This window comes from Aricia agestis, chromosome 5 (assembly GCF_905147365.1).
Source record: "Aricia agestis chromosome 5, ilAriAges1.1, whole genome shotgun sequence".
Lineage (NCBI taxonomy): Eukaryota > Metazoa > Arthropoda > Insecta > Lepidoptera > Lycaenidae > Aricia > Aricia agestis.
In genome coordinates this window covers 8975914-8993766 of record NC_056410.1, presented here as the reverse complement: position 1 = coordinate 8993766, position 17853 = coordinate 8975914, and positions in this window count along the sequence as shown.

The window sequence follows — 17853 nt, the reverse complement described above, 5'->3', positions numbered from 1 at the left end:
ATATATATTATATATATTATATTATTATATTATATAGATAGATAATTCTAACGTATTAAAAACTATAAACAAAAACATACTAACTAATACGTATGATTAGTTCTATGTTACAATAAAGTAAAAAATAAAACGCCATCTGTTGAATCGTATTAGAACTAAAATGTTCATTGCGTCGATATATTTCTGGATTTTTTATAATATTATACATAAAATATGTTTAAGATTTTTTTAATTTTATTTTAATACACATCCAAGACCCAGGAACATTGAAAACTTTTTGTTCCGCCTGCGGGACTCGAACCCAGGACCCCCGGGATGAGCGCTGGCCACGCGCAATGCGAATTCATTTTCATCGATATTTTCATGGAAATAAGATATTTTCCCACATCAAAATGTAGCCTATGTCCTTTCTCAGACTCTAGAATAACTGTGTACAAAATTTCATTGCAATCGGTTCAGTAGTTTTGGCGTGAAAGCAAGACAGACAGACAGACAGACAGACAGACAGACAGACAGACAGAGATACTTTCGCATTTATAATATTAGTATGGATTACAATTATATTTTGTTTTATGAAAAGAAAACTGCATTATTTCTTAAAATTGAAACTTTCAACACTTACAACAATATATTATTAATAATAGTTTACCCGTAGTTTGACCATTTGCTAACGACACAGCATCCAGCGAGAGTTAATTCTAAACTTTAATTTTCTTGCGTCTTGAACTGTTATTTATTGCTCAATGTTTCAGCTACTTTGTGAACAGTTTATTTGTTTCCTTATTCGTTCATTAGTTAAGGTTTTTTAATTTCGTTTTATCTTAAAAAATAGCTCCCAGAGAGTAAAAAGCTAAACCGAGGCGACAATAGTTGGCGACATGGTTATATCTGGAGCCATGGGCGTATATAGGGGGGGTCCTGGGGATCCGGACCCCCCCATTACTATCCATCTTACTTGTCCAATCGACAATATATTATGTATCCACCGATTTTCATCGGCGAGGTACATGTATTTTCTTTCTATTAACAATAAAATAATAATTATTATACTCTGGAGCGTGTCCGTAGGCAGAGTAGGTATTTACTTATTTAGACTGCTGCAGAACCCTTCAAGGGCGAGTCCAACTCGCACTTGGCTGCTTTTTTACGTTAGGGACCCCCCCTTATCAAAGCTATATATACCTATACGCCCGTGTCTGGAGCAAAATATTTAATACATAACTAAGGGTGCGTTTTCTATAATACGAATCATCACTCGCGCGTGGATTTGGTCTGCATGCAAGTTGTCTGCATCCTTTTATTTCGTAGATGTTCCTGTCATGCGGACCAGATCCGCGTGCGGGTGAAAACACGCATGACAGGAAATGCGCCCTTAGCATTGATGTAAAATATAAAAAAACCAAACACAAAAATTCAATGGCCGGGATAGCGTGAATTGTAGGTATAATATTATTTTAAGCTTTAGTATAGCTTAATTACTATCGTACAGCTTACATTATCCCAGCAATTGAATCAATTAAAAATACATTAGTGCCAAGTGCCAACTAGCGGCCACTTTATACGCGATCTGTCCCAAATTCACAAGTTCACTCTATTGCGTTCATAAAAGTGATCCATAAAAATTAGGTTTATTCACAATAAGTATATTAATTTATCTATCTTCTACAATTAAAAATAATTTTCAATTTTAGAAGATAGATAAAATACTTTTATTTTAAATTTTGTTAGTCTCGCTATAACTCGAGAACGGCTGAACCGATTTGGTTAATTTTAGTCTTGAAATATTCGTGAAGGTCCAGGAAAGGTTTATATTAAGATGAAAGTGATACGAAGTTCATCTAAAATTTCATTATTAAATGTTGCCCATAACTTCCGGTTTCCGTAGCACAATTTTTTTTTCATAGCCTTCTCTCAAAGTATCTCTTTATCAAATATTTTTAAAATTAATTTATTAATTATAAAAATTATAGTTCATCCATATTATAAGAGAAGCGTGAGGAGACAGGTCTGATAGGCTGTGCAGCACAGAGGAAAATTTATATCTAGGTACCGGTGGTTTAACAGTTAAATACAGGCACATCATACTAACGTTTTTCTTAAAAATGCAATGCAAATATTTCATTCATGTAGTTTTGCCGAGTAGTAACTAAAGCAAAGTGACACAAGTGCAGAAAATAACAGTTCCAGCGAACCATGTAAGCTGTAACAGCGCAACTGCCAATATAATATTTTTGAAAGTATATTCCATTAAATATACAGAGTATACAAACCTCGTTTCATTTCTTTAATCAAAAATGTATAAAATGATATAAATGTTCACAAATAAAAGTCAAATAACATGATCATTTACGTAGGTTAGTTCTAATTGTTTAACTCGATTTTCGTAATTATATTTTATATTAAACTAGATGCCGCCCGCAACTCCGTTGCGCCAAAATTAGTTTATCGCGTGGGAACCGTACATTTTTGCAGGATAAAAAGTATCCTATGTCCTTTCCCGGTACTCAAAGTATCTCTGTACCAAATTTCAGCCCAATCGGTTCAGCCGTTTAGGCGTGAAGAGGTAACAGACAGACAGACAGACAGACACACTTTCGCATTTATAATATTAGCATGGATAACTTAAAAAGCTAGAAACTCGCACCCAGGGGACCTTTCAAACAATTAATTGAAGCTATGTACTATTATAATTAAGAGGTCTTTTTAGTTTAAAGGATATTGAAGTCTTGCAATCTGATTTAATTTTAACGAGTCCGCCTTATCTTTCTGAGTACGAAAACTTAATTACGATTTGTGAACAAAGAAAAATTTAGAAAAACAATTATTAGAACCTAATATTGAATTAACTAATTAATTACAAAAAATACTGATAACGATTACAAGTTGTCAAGTTTCAACTTTAAATTTTAGTTTCGTTAGTTATCAGAGAAAAAATTTGGCAAAAGGCAAAAAAGGCGTAAACTCATCCCGTTGGGACGAGATCCTGCAAACTACTATAATGCAGTAAATAAATAAAATATGTATCACACATAACATAGATAGATAGATAGATAACTCTTTATTGCTCACAAATTGGTACTATAACTAGTTCGACTAACTTAACATGTTTACAGTAAAATGTGGGCAAGGGCGGCCTTATCGCTTTAAGCGATCTCTTCCAGGCAACCCTGCGGCTATGGAGATATTACATAATTATAAGCAGGGTAATACAAAAAGTCGACAACAGTTAAACTTAATATCTAATATATTTACATGCTACAGATTATTTAGTGAGCGACTCTATTCAAAAGATGGTTATGCAGCTTTGTTTTGTAACATTTTATGTAGTTACCCCTTTCAGAAGTTGAACTGTAAATAAAATGTATGGCTGTGAAGGAATATAATTAAGAAAAATTAATTAATTATGAGTATGCGCACATGCTCTTTCATTAAATTAATTCCATGGAAATAGGTCAACCGATAGACATAATACGAGAGGCAGACAAATGACTGTCTTCATTTGTGGCATACCGTAATCGTTTTATATGATCCCCGCGAATTGTCAATTAATGTCTTCCTGGAATTATTCTCACCCATCCCCATATTATATAATGATGTCAGGAATTTTACGCTGAATTTAATATTTTTACGAATTACGATTTCAAAGTCTCGATAGATGTATCGAGGAAATTGATTCCTAGGCAGTTGACAGACCAACGTCATTTGGTCGAATCATGTCAACTTCTCTGATAGTAAAATTTAGTACCCCAATTCAGTGCATTTTTTTGCAAAGATTACAAAGATTTAATGCATTTTATTGCAGCTATTATTGATTGCATTAATCACAGGCATTAATGCAGCTTCCTTCTTTGGTCGATCAAGTTTGTTTCTTATTTAATAACAAAATGGTATTGTCGTGAAATATCATTCATGCTGCGAATACTATTTAACTATTAGATATGTTTAGTATTCACTCTAGAGACTCTTATAAGACCGAGCCTTCAAAAGTGTAGTTTTCATAATTAGACATTATGAGGACAAGGTGATGTGAATTTTATGATATTCCGGGATCAATTTACAGAGTAGCTATTATAAATAATACTTCAGTAACAAGTGGTGTTTCGTCCCGGATCTTGTTTTAATATTCTGGTAATAATTATTATTAATAATGGCTTGTAGGATTTATTTGGCTTTTCATAGACATTATTATACATAAAAGCCCAAACATATTCATTTTGCCACGTATTAGGTACTGTTAGAGACTACTATGCCTAAAACCTTTAATTGCAAAGTATAACTATAGTGAAAATAATTTAAGTTGGCACCAGCAGTCATTGACCTTTCTAGTCTAGGAGCTATGTGAAAAATGCTCTTAATGTATTCTGTTTACTTAACCCTCGGTTGGTCGCGTGGGGTTTTTAAAAGCCCGGAGTTTATGAAATCGAGAAAAAAGTATATTTAAATTAATCGAAGCAACTCCGCTCTTTAGGTAGCTTCCTAAAAGGAATTATATTTCGATATAATTGCCACTAATCTGAGCTCGCGTGCATGGATTATGCGTTACAGATGTGTTTATTCACGCTGGGGTCTTTAAAGACACCAGGTGACCAACCGCGTAACTAAATTCGATTTGATATTTTCATACAGTTTTTATACCGAAGTGGATTTCTTTTGTGAGTTTCCTTGTATTTTTAATAATAAATCAATTTAAATAATCGTGTGTTAGTTCTTATTATCTTATTGCTTATAAGAAGATTTAGACGCACTTTTCCAGAAATGCATATTTTGCTATGTAGACCAAAATGATGATGATTATTTTTTGGTGATGATTAGAAACTAATTGTCGGTATATTTACCATACGTTTAAAGTATTATAACAGGAAAATGTATAAAATATATAAGGTTTTGGTGCTGAAAATTTGTCAATGTTTAACATTCAATAGTAAATATGTTATTTGGACTTAACTTTTTATATTTCAATCTAATTTATAGAAAATTTAACTGTTATTTTAGTTATCAACACGTTTTACCACAATTTTAAAATAATGTTGAATTTTTTTTTTAATTTTCCCAACTCACGGTTTCCACTTGAAATTTTTGACTTCTACTTTTAATTTGTAAGTTCTGTTTTGTAAGTTATTCAAAATATAATTAATCTTTTGATTAAATCTGATTAACATTGAATTAAATAACAATAATTTACAGAAAAAAGTTAAGAAATATATAAATTTATGCCATTTTTATGTCATTTAATTTCCGGGCTTTCAAAGACCCCAGGTGACCAACGGCGTTATTTTAAACGCGCGATCAACCGAGGGTTAAGAAAAAAAATTAACTCTTATAAAGAAAGAAATTATTATACATTTATCGGAAAACCTCTTGGTAATTCTGAGTATGATAATCTCCAACTATTTATGAGTTTAAAGTGATATTTAATTCATACTGGGTTCACATCGTGTACCTATACAAATAACGATATAATCTTTAGACAAGAAACATCTGTCACTTCATTGTCATTTGTGTTTTGTATAGAAAATGACAAGATTTTTGACAGGGAGTCAATGACCGCCGTGGAGTTGTAGATTTTGAATTTTTATTTGTGTTCTACAATTATCCATGGTTTTATTCTAATCCACAAATACTTATTTATTTTAAAACTGTTTTAAATTGCAATTAAAATAAATAATATACACATTTACGACAGATTACAAACAGTTTTATTTACATAAAGCGTCATACGATTCCGTAGAGATTTAACTTCCAACTTTTACCGTAATATGGCGTTCAATTTACAAACTTTTTACGACACGCACTCGACGAACGAACATCAAAATGTGTTACACAAATTACCATTACTTTATCACCACATAAAATTACTTTCTCAGTCACTTCTCAAAGGAAACCCTAAAATTACTTTCTGATGTTTCTGATGTGTACCGGTTGAGACATAATTACGTAGACTTATGTACATTAATGACTTTTAAAGTTTGTTTAAATATATTTTGACTGATTTTAAATTATTTTTTTGAAGGATTCATAGGTATATGCTTTTTAGTTTTACTAATAACATGTGCGTAGGTATATAGTGTAGGTATAGGTACCAGAAGACGAAGACGAGTCCATTGTGCCAAAATTCGTTTATTCCTCGGGAACCGTACATTTCTGGGATAAAAAGTATCATAAGTCCTTTCCCGAAACTCAAAGTATCACCATACCAAATTTCAGCAAAATCGGTTCAGCGGTTTGGGCGTGAAGATGTAACATTATGTGGTATAACTGACAGATGTGGATATGTGGTTTGCAGTTTTATACTAAATATGATTGTAAAGAAACAATAGAACTGAAGATTTTTTGCACAAAAATTATATTTTAGTTAGTACACATGAATTATTCTACAGGTATAAAGTGAACATCCACATTTCACTTCCGTAATGATAAGAAAGTTGAAAAAGACTTGTCAAGATTCTATCTATAATGTGGCCGATAGGAACAGGAATGTTTCCTGTAACTAAGGCCATAGGGATTAACACTTGAACAATCTCATATCCTTTCTACATAGATTAGGTGGATGTTCATAATATTGTTAGTCAATAGATAACTGATACTAGTTTATTTTACAGTAAAAAAAATTAGCTATTCAGCTTCATTTTTATCATTCTTGCTTCGCTCGCCCTAGTATATCCCACAATCTGAACATTTTGTGGTACACTTTACGGAATAACTATCACGCCTATTGATCTGTGCTTTAATATAATAATTTTTATTTATATTTAGATGTGTTATCATCGGTCAGTCAAGGTTTGGTTACTTTTAAAATATAAAAAAAACCGCCTTAAAGATTATTACCACGCAAAAAAACGACGCGAGCCCTCACAAATCTCGGCTTAGCTAGTTCTAAAAGACGAGCTCCCTTTACTTCTCTCTTAGAATGTAAATAACATCAACTGATCAGCAGTTTTTTTGTATCTATAATTAAATAAACTATTGTTTTTAAATATTCTCTTTCTTTTTCAAACTTTACAAACATAAATCAAAGAAGGAAACGTAAAATCTCTACAAACTCTACACTAGTATAGTGAGTTCCTTAAAATTGCTTTTAAAGTTTCCTCGAAGTCGTATAATTTATCTTTCCAGTGACACTATGATAGTGTCTTGTACGAACGTGTAACAGTCTTGAACGACAATCCGCGATGTTCTAAACTTATATTGTGAAAATTAGGGAGTTTTGTGTTATAATACAGTAATAAATTAAATTTTGTACGTGGTCACGGCTCCACTTGCATATAGAACATAGTGTGTATCCTGGAATTTCGAACTATATAGTCAAATTAGGTCGACAAACCACCGTAGGTCGTTGATCTTTAGGAGCAATGTTCAAAACGCTAGCCTGAACCCTCGAATCACGTAAACTACGGTTCGTGAACCAAAGTTACCTATCATACTCGTATACCAAAGCTATACTACTTATAAAGTTATATACGAGTACATATAATATATTTCGTCAAAATCTGTCCTAAAGTTTTTATGTCTTAGGGCCTGTTTCACCACATCCTCATAACTCATAAGTGCCGGATAGGCTATCCACCACATTACTTAACAGATAGAGTATGGAGAATCTGTCAAAAAAGTTGTGTATAGCCTATCCGGCACTTATACAGGAAGTGGTGAAACACAAACGTGGGAGAGCCATGCTTCGACACGAATGGGCCGGCTCAACTGGAAAAATACCAAGGGCTCACAGAAAACCGGCGTGAAACAGCTTACGCTGTGTTTCGCAGAGTGAGCACGGGTGAGTTTACCGGAGGCCCAACTCCTACCCTATCCTATTCCTTTCCCTACCCTCCTCTATTTCCTTAATAACCCTTGCCTGCCCTATTACCCTATTCCCTCTTAAAAGGCCGGCAACGCACCGGCAGCTCTTCTGATGTTGCGAGTGTCCATGGGCGACAGAAGTTGCTTTCCATGGTGACCCGTTTTCTCGTTTGTCCCTTATTTCATAAAAAAAGGCCCTAAGAGTACCTAATAGACATCTTACCACTAACACAAATTCACAAAGTTGTACTAGAATTGGCGCCCCTCCGTCCCCCCCCCCCCCCTTCGATATCCGTGGCTGAGTAGTTAAGTAAGACCCACTCATCACAGCCTTGAGATGCCTTAAAAATACTTCGTAAACATCAGAAAACAGATGATCTTATCTGAAGATTACGAAAATCTCAAATGCGAATTTCTTCTAAACGGAGAGTTTACAGGCGGTGGAAACGTAAAGTAGGAGTTTTTCTCACCCAAAACAATCCTCCTTAACCCATGTCACCGACATTTAATTGACGTAGGTTCCTAAACCTTACCCAAAGTATTTTCGCCATACTAACAAGGGTCACATTTCGGCCTGTCATTCGACAGGGGTTGATTTTTGAGAAAAGTTTATCTGAGCTTTTTTGCTTCCCTTGGCACCCCCTATCGATTGGTATAATAAAAAGGGGTGGTCATAGGGGGTTATACTTTTGTCGTCAAAATTTTCTTAAGTATTTTCGCCATACTAACGAGGTTCGTATATCGGCCTGTATCTGGCCGGGGATTGATTTTTGAGAAAAGTTTATTTGAGCTTTCTTACTCCCCTTGGCGCCCCCTATCGATCGGTGTATTCAAAAGGGGTGATTATAAGAGGTTGAATTTTTTCGTCCAAATTTTTTTAAGTATTTTCTCCGTGCTAACGAGGGTCACATTTCGGCCTGTCTTTCGACAGGGGTTGATTTTTGAGAAAAGTTTATCTGAGCTTTTTTGCTCCCCTTGGCGCCCCCTATCGATTGGTATTTTCAGAAAGGGTGGTTATGAGAGGTTAAAATTTGGACGAAAAAATTTTTTAAGTATTTTTTCCATAGTGCCCCGTTTCCTTCAGTCCAACCCAAATGTGTGCCTTACGCTCTGGAGTAAAGGTTGAATTTGTTACTTATGTTCAATTTTGTGGTACTTGAAATATTATGTATTTTGAAACAACATTGAGTATATTTTTATATTAAAATCGCTTTGAAATATACCAAATAAATAAGGACATAACGTGATGAATGATGATATTTTATGGTGTTGTGTGTACCTATATTGTATCCATATACAACCATGTAAGTTGTGACATTGGTCACAACTTACACCTTTTAGTATCTTCGAAACCATAGTATACCTTGGTGCAAAATCTTGCGTTTTGGTAGCATATGCTTAGGATGCTTCACATAAAACCAAAATCACCATATGTTTCCATATAAATTTTGAGGAGTTCCCTCGATTACTCGTGGATCCCATCATCAGATCACCACTTTTGTGAAAATGGGACCAAATTGGAGTGAAACCTAATATAACAAAATAAAAATTTTGAAAATCGGTTCACAAACGGCGGAGTAGTGGTCGAACATACAAAAAAAAAATCCACAGCCGAATATATAACCTCCTCGTTTTTTGGAAGTCGGTTAAAAAGCGGAAGAGTTTGTTTGTTTGAACGCGCTAATCTCAGGAACTACTGGTCCGATTTGAAAAATTCTTTCAGTGTTAGATAGCCCATTTATCGAGGAAGGCTATAGGCTATATCTTATCACGCTAAGACTAATAGGAGCAAATAAATAGAGGAAAATGTGGAAAAATCTATACTTAATATTATAAAGTGGAAGAGTTTATTTGTTTGAACGCGCTAATCTCAGGGACTGCTGGTTCGATTTGAAAAATTATTTCAGTGTTAGATAGCCCATTTATCGAGGAAGGCTATAGGCTATATTTTATCACGCTAAGACTAATAGGAGCAAAGAAATAGAGGAAAATGTGGAAAAATCTATACTTATATTATAAAGTGGAAGTGTATAGACATGAGCCTATTCCTTATATTCCTTCCACTTTCAAATATCCCGCCAACCTGGCGTATCGCCTCCCGCCAATCACTGCGCGGGAGCAATATTCGAAGATATATGTCCGCCTGAAAGACAACGCGTGTTCGCGTCTGTGATTTAAAAATTCAGAACTAAAAAAACTAAAAATCGCGTTAGAGGTTTGCTGACTGGATTGTGCTCAATCTACCGTGGTGAATTTGTGGTGCGATAGTTTTACACCCACCAAGGTGTCTTCGAAAGGTTTTCCTTTGCCGGCCGGCGACCAGGCGACGCCCCGAGTTGAAGAGAATCTTCCTTCAGTCCAAACCTTTCCAGATGAGTGTTTATGCTTTTCTACCGCTGAAAAATTCACTTGGTATTGAAGCACAAGCTTCAGGGAAATGCAGCTGCCTCTCCAGCGAGAATCATACATTTTTTATGGTGCCTCCTGTGAGGATTAATTTCGTCGCCGACTAAGGCCGATCAATTACCTCACTAAATCCTAAGTTTTGCTTAGTAAATAACATTTTCCGTCTTTCAGACGTATATATATAACTTAAAACCTTAAATTAATACTAACAAACATGAAGAATAGACCACGTATAGCGACATAGGCTATTTTTTTGCGGAAAACTGTACGGTCGCGGGAAATTCCTAAATTACGCAAGCGAAGCCGCGCAGAACATCTATCTTATATATAAAAATGGATTTTCAAATGTGTTTTTATATATAAGATATATGTGATTGGGCTGATTTTAGTCTTAAAATATTCGTAGAAGTCCAGGAAAGGTTTTAAAGTGACACGAAGTTCACCGGGACAGCTAGTAATATTATAAAGTGGAAGAGTTTATTTGTTTGAACGCGCTAATCTCAAGAACTACTGGTCCGATTTAAAAAATTCTTTCAGTGTTAGATAGCCCATTTATTGAGGAAGGCTATAGGCTATATTTTATCACGCCAAGACAAATGGGAGTGAAGAAATAGAGAAAAATGTGGAAAAAACGGGGGGAAATTATTTGAGATGCTTATTTGAACGCGCTAATCTCAGGAACTACTGGTCGATTTGAAAAATTCTTTCAGTGTTAGATAGCCCATTTGTCGGAAAAGGCTATATGCTATATTTTATCACGCTATGATTAATAGGAGCGAAGAAATAGAGGAAAATGTGGAACAAACGGGGGAAATTATATGAAATTGCTTATTATCTTAAGAACTACTGGAGCAATTTTTATGTTATTTGGCAAACATGAAGAATAGACCACGTGAAGGGACATAGGCTGTTTTTTTGCGGAAGAATGTAAGGTTGCGTGAAATTCCTAAATTACTCGGGCGAAGCCGCGCGGAATATCTTAATATAATAAAATCGTAGGAAGGTCAATTCTGTACATTGAATATTTTTGTACATAATAATACTTGGGACGTGGTCTACTATGCTAACGCGGACGAAGTCGCGGGCAACAGCTAGTACCTGAATAAAATATGAGTTTCGTATACTGAAGCACAGAATAGAACTGAAGGTAAATAGAGCTGTGGATATGGTAGCAACATTATTATAGACATGCTAAGTTTATTATTTCTGTTTTGTAGATCCTTTGAAACTGAATGAGTTTGAAAACATTTCATAATTCTTCAAAGGAAACGAGATCTTTAATTTTCGATGTTATTTTGCAAATTGAATAATGACGAACATAATTTGCTTTTTAGGGTTCCGTAGCCAAATGGCGGAAAACGGAACCCTTATAGATTCTGCATGTCTGTCTGTCTCTGTCTGTCTGTCTATCTGTCTGTCTGAGCTCGGCTCTTGACTCGGAGGTCGTGGGTTCGATTCCCGCGTTGAAAACATGTTATCTCCAAGTTTGGTTAGGACAATGCAGGCTGATCACCTGATTGTCTGACAAGTAAGATGATCCATGCGTCGGATGGGCTAAAAAGTCTAATCTAAAAAGTCGGTCCTGCGCCTGATCTCTCGCCAGTCGTGTCGGTCTTCCGTCCCACTGGGTTATGAGAGTAAAGGAATAGAGAGGGCTCTTGTGTACTGCGCACACACTTTGGCACTATAAAAATTACACTCCTGCGTAGCTGGCCTGGTTTCAATGAAACCGGCCACCGTCACCGAAATCAGTGTGGGAGCTATTATTATTATATCTGTCTGTCTGTCCGTCCGTATGTCATAGCCACTTTTCTCCGAAACTATAATACGGCCTTTACACTCGCGCTTCGTCCCTCGCCTCGTGGCTCACCTCGTCCCTCGTGCGATGCTCGTGTTGATCGATGGTTAATAAGTTGCCTGTTTACACTCGCGTGCCGAGTTCAGTCGTCTTTGAGCTAGCAACAATGGAGGACGTCGAAGTTTTAGCAGCAACAAGTTTGTGCGTACTGGGCTTATACTGCTACGTCACTAATTTAAATAAAAGGAAGCTAACTTTTTGGCTGTTCTCGTGGCATTTATGTTTAGGGTCCCAAATTATTCGTTCTTTTTGAAATTGTTATATGAACTTAAATGTTTCGTCTTGCGACCAATCCATTATTTGACGACCTCTGTAGCTCAGTGGGTAGGCTGTCGCCTGTCGGTAGCTCAAGCCGGGGGTCGCGGGTTCGAATCTCGCCGACGGAACAAAAAGTTTTATTTAAGTTGTCTGGTACCCGTAACACAAGCCCTTCAGGTACTTAGCACGGGGCCAGACTGACGTGGTGTGAAGCGTCCATAGATATTATTATTATTATAATACGATGCATTTTTGTTTTTGCATATTTAAAACTAAACACAACCTGCGCGGCACGATGTAGAAGCCAGAATAAAGCGGGAGGGCGAATGTAAACACCCACTCGCGTGCGACGCGAGGTCCTTTGACTCGTGCCCCAAAAACCGCTCCGGACGCGAGCGCCGCGAGGGACGAGACGAGGGACGAGGCGAGCCACGAGCGTCTGTTCACACTCGCACCTCGCCCCTCGCCTCGTCCCTCGCCTCGCGACTCGTACGCGAATATAAATGGGCTATAAGAGTATACTATAGACTATAGAGTAAACTATAAGAGTAACTGAAGAGTACTATTGAAACTTGGTAAGTAGATGTAGTCTGTGAACCGCATTAAGATTTTGATACAAAAATGGAAAAATAATTAAAAATTTTAGGGGTCCCTTAAGGTACAACTGAAATAAAAAAAAAATTATTCATCTAACCTATGCGTATTGGGTATCTATGGATAGGTCTTCAAAAATCATATTGAGGTTTCTTATATCATTTTTTTCTAACCTGAATACTTTGCGAGAGAGACTCTTCCAAAGTGGTAAAATGTGTGTGTCCCCCCCCCCCTCTAACTTCTAAAGTAGGGGCACGATAAGTCTTTAACGTTGTTAGTGGCGGCCGAAAAGGAAGATCTTCCGACCGAGAGAGAAAGCATGCTCGGTCAGGCCGAAGCTCACTGACGTCATTTCAGACGTTGTATATGTCTTTGCCGTTCTCCGAAATTTTGATAGCGCGATGCAGTGGGTACCGCCAATGCCGTAGTCATTTTTTGCGCCCTGTGCGAGCTTCTACAACTGCGCCCTTGCTTTTTAGATATTATATTACCCAAATCAATTATTACCCAAACCCAAAACACACACACATTTGTGTGTGAGTGTGTGTGTGTGTGTGTCCCTCTAACTTCTAAAGTAGGGGCACGATAAGTCTATAAAAAATATATGATGTACATTACTATTAAAACTACCAACGAAAATTGGTTTGAACGAAATCTAGCAATTAGTTTTTTTATACGTCATAAATGGTAAATCTTAAATTCACTTTCATTAAATCAACTGAAACATAAAAATAAATCAAAAACCTTTTAATTTCATAAAAATAAACCTTATTGCTGCTGCGGAACCCTTCATGGGCGAGTCCAACTCGCACTTGGCCGGTTTTTATTTATTTTAAATACAATTTTCAATTTCCACACTTGTTAGCATCGAGCTCGGCCTTTCAATAATATAGAAGTAAATCCGAATTATACAATATACACATTGATTATCTTAATACAATTTGTATTATGGTATCATGCAATAACGAAATCTATGACAACTCCTTAAAATCCATTAATGAAATAAGTCTCATATAGTACCGACATCATATTTAACTAACATATAAGTTACGCGAGCTAAATTTTTATAAATCTATCTAATATCTAGGAATATTTCTAATAAACCATTTTACCTTTTAATCCACTACAAGGTAGGTACTAAGTTTGGATACTATTTTGACACATCTGTATAATGTGTTGTGCCTACATAAATTATTTTGTCGAGGTCAAGTCAAGATTGTAGTGATATTATGTCGGCTAAAGTAACCATAACCCTATAAAATTACGTAGGTCGGCCACCTGCCTATGGATCATTTTTTCTGAAAGTCCATACAGATTTTAAATATTTACAATCCACTTTTCTATTCAATGATAAGGCAAAATCTTGATTAATACTTTTCTAGGTCAACATAATTTTTGATAATATCCGAAAAGCGTTACTGAACATAATTCAAGATACCGCGATAATTTCAGGAAGTGTACCGTGTAATAACTGGCCTAGAAATGAGTTGCTGAAATTATTATATTAAAATGTATATCGCGATGAGTCTGCGATTAAAATAACATGTTTACGCAGACCATCTTCGAATTATTAATGGTTTCCAAGACACGTGCGGTACGTAAAAATTGTATTCATTTATAATTCATAAATATTTACGTTAAAGGCGAGATCTTTATATGAGTATACTAGTTGATCCGGCAAGCGTTTTTTTTTGCCACGCGCGTAAAATATTCTACTCTTCAGCTGCATATTATATCTATACTGAGCTGCGAAAGTAAAAAGAGAGTGCGGAAGAACAATAATATTATGCACACACGTTACAAGTCATCACAAAATAGTAGAAAAGTACTCGGAGCAAGGTCTGTCAGTCTGTATATAAATGTAGATGAGGCCGAGTTTATCAGCAATCTTTCACTTGACGCCCAGATTCAATTTAGTTCTGTTCTTGATATGCTCGGGGTTACACATTTTGTTTCGTAATCTTTTCTTGTGTATTCACGCACATGGTAACGTTACACGAACGTAGATCAAAGATTGAATCGTGTCCTTATATTACTTTCTGCATCATTATGATCAATGTTAGCTACTCCTACAATAACCCACTATTATTTTATTAGATACATATTTTGAATCGGTATTTTACTCTCTGGGTTTAGAATTTGGAAAACTTCGTTCTTATTTGATGCTTGGGCATATTTTCATAAATTAATAATGTATTATATGCATACAGTACGTTTATGCTTGTTACCCCAAGAGCAAAAGTGTTGATTTCCTTTTTGTATAATCTTGTTAAAATTATTGAGTTAAAACAGTAACCATACTTACCAAAAAATAGCTACCGATGGATACGCTACACAACTTTTTGTCCTTATATTTCTATCGTACGTCCTTGCAAACATAAGACGAGTAGATACAAAATATCATTTAGCGTATCCATTGTGTAACTATTTTTATTACGAAGGTGTTATGTAATCATGCATTGTCTATAAATATCCATTAATTTTGCGTCTCAAATGTCCCAATATTAGGAGACGGATAGGGATACAGCAAACTCTTTGACATCCTAATGAAAATTAATGGTCTAATCCGAGATCCACCGGCACTTAAGCAATACAATATCGTCGGCGGGATACACCTGAGTAATTAGCCATCCATCTTCAAGACGGTAACACCTTCGTTGTTTAACCTATCTCGGTGGAGTAAACTATTGCAAAACTAAAAGGCTTCACACATAGAAGCTATAATGTGAAGATGTACTATCATAGAAGTTGTTTCATAGGCAGATGGGACCTACGTAATTTGGTCGTGTTACGTCAAACCCAGCCGACAGATCACAATTAACATTGATTTGGTCAATTTCCTATGAATGAATTTCCTCGATGGTACATTATACTCGTAGCACGAATCACGATACATCTTATTATGTTTTTCAGTGGAATTCGTCAGGATGTAATAATACGCGTCATTATAGCTAAGGTATGCAGACTTCTGGTGATTTTTATGCAAAGATGTAATAAGATGCTTGTACATCGTTTTATAGTTTACATTATAGTTGCGGTGTGTGAAGGCCTTAAGACCCTTGGCAAAGATACCTTCTTTAATGTCACTGCTATTTCGGCAGAAGTGTTTGGAATTTGACGTGTGTATATTATAAGCTATTCAACTAAATGGGCTAAGCTCTATAACTAGTTTTAGTAGCTGTCCGTCTTCAATCGTAAAAAACTTTCCAGAGTTAGGTACATCTATAAAGACACTTTAGGATTCATTTATACCCTAGTTTAGTCTAGAAAAGCAGATCCTGCATCTCATACAGCTCGCACAATTGATGTCAATGGGCATTGTCCATTTTTTTTTAATTTTGCTCATTACAAAAACATTTCGAGGAATAAGGATCGTTTTTCTGTATATAAACGAAAAAAATACCCATTAGTTACTTACATTTTTGAACAAATACGTTTAACCTTTGTTTGACCTTCAATGGCGTTAAATTAGCAATAAATTCGACCAACATTACGTTTCGAACTTTTGGTAAGCTTCTCGTATCAGCTTTCACATAATGAGAACTTGCATTTGACGAACCAGCTATTATAAATAAGATTGAAAGGAAATTTAAAACATATGCAGAGGTCAATTGGCGGCCGATGATGACGTCAGAGCGAAACTTTAAAAATTTATTGAGAAAAAACTAGCCAATGAATTGCAAAATTATTTAATTTATATTCTTAATATACCCTATTTTAACGAAAAAAAAAATCCAAAAAATACATGTGATTTTTTTTGGACAATGCCCATTATGGGCAATCATAAAGGTATATTACCTTTAGACGTTTGAAATAACCTGGCTTCGCCCATTGTAGTTATCGTTTGCGCAGAAGGCCACAATATGTTCATTATTCCAATTGTAGAGAAACTGCGTAGCCAACATTGGTTTTTGTACCAGGTGGAAAAGGAGATGATTTACATTCTGTCACGTTTAGCTTAGTAGTCAAATTAACGTTTATTCCCTTGGTGCTTTCTCTTTAGTTCTTTGACTTTCGGTTCTTGCAACATTGTGTCGTCTCACGTGCCGTGCCACTTTCGTGGGAGAGAAAATTGGATATTTTCTACTCCTCCTATCTTCTTCTGATTATTTCTTTGTGGGACTTGGGTCCCGCAAAGAAATAGAGATACATGCTATAAGTAGAGGGACGTCAAAAGGGTATCCTACCCCTGTATCTCCTATGAGTCCTATGACACAGCGGTGGGCATGTGTGGTGGGTCAAAGCACGCTTAATAAAATTCTATCACCCGGCTTAGCCAAGTTCTAATCAAAGTACAGTTACTACTATAAATTATTATGTAAGTACGATTAGTTGGTACAGATTATTGCGAATAAATCTATCCCCTCGAGGCGCGGGCGCGAAATGCATTCCACGTGACGCTACCGCATATTAATTTAATTAAACCCGCGTACCCAGCTTAAATTGCTCGATAGAGCTATGTATTACGTCAATCTAGGCAAATTCAGGGTTTGGCGATATATTATAAAAATAACCAGTACGTACAATGTACATATACATTGTAATGTGTTTGTGATATATTACTTAGGCTATTCGCAAATAATTACATTGATAGACAAATACGCTAAACCCAGAACTAGAAACTGATAATTTCAGAGGCTTAAATAGAGGATCAAAGTTTGCTTGTCAGGCGGCCAAGGAAAATACTAGTCTAATATATAAAATTCTCGTGTCACGGGGTGCGTGGGTGAACTTCTCTGAAACGGCTCGACCGATTTTCGTGAATCTTAGCCAGCATGTCGGCTAGGGTTGAGAATCGGACAACATCTACTTGTGTAAGGGAATTGGTTGAATAAATAATAGTAAATTATTACAACTCGAGACTGATGGCGACCATTGTTTGTGTGACGGGATAGCGATGGACGTTGCCATGATGAAATACTTATTTAGTCACTTCAATAAAATAA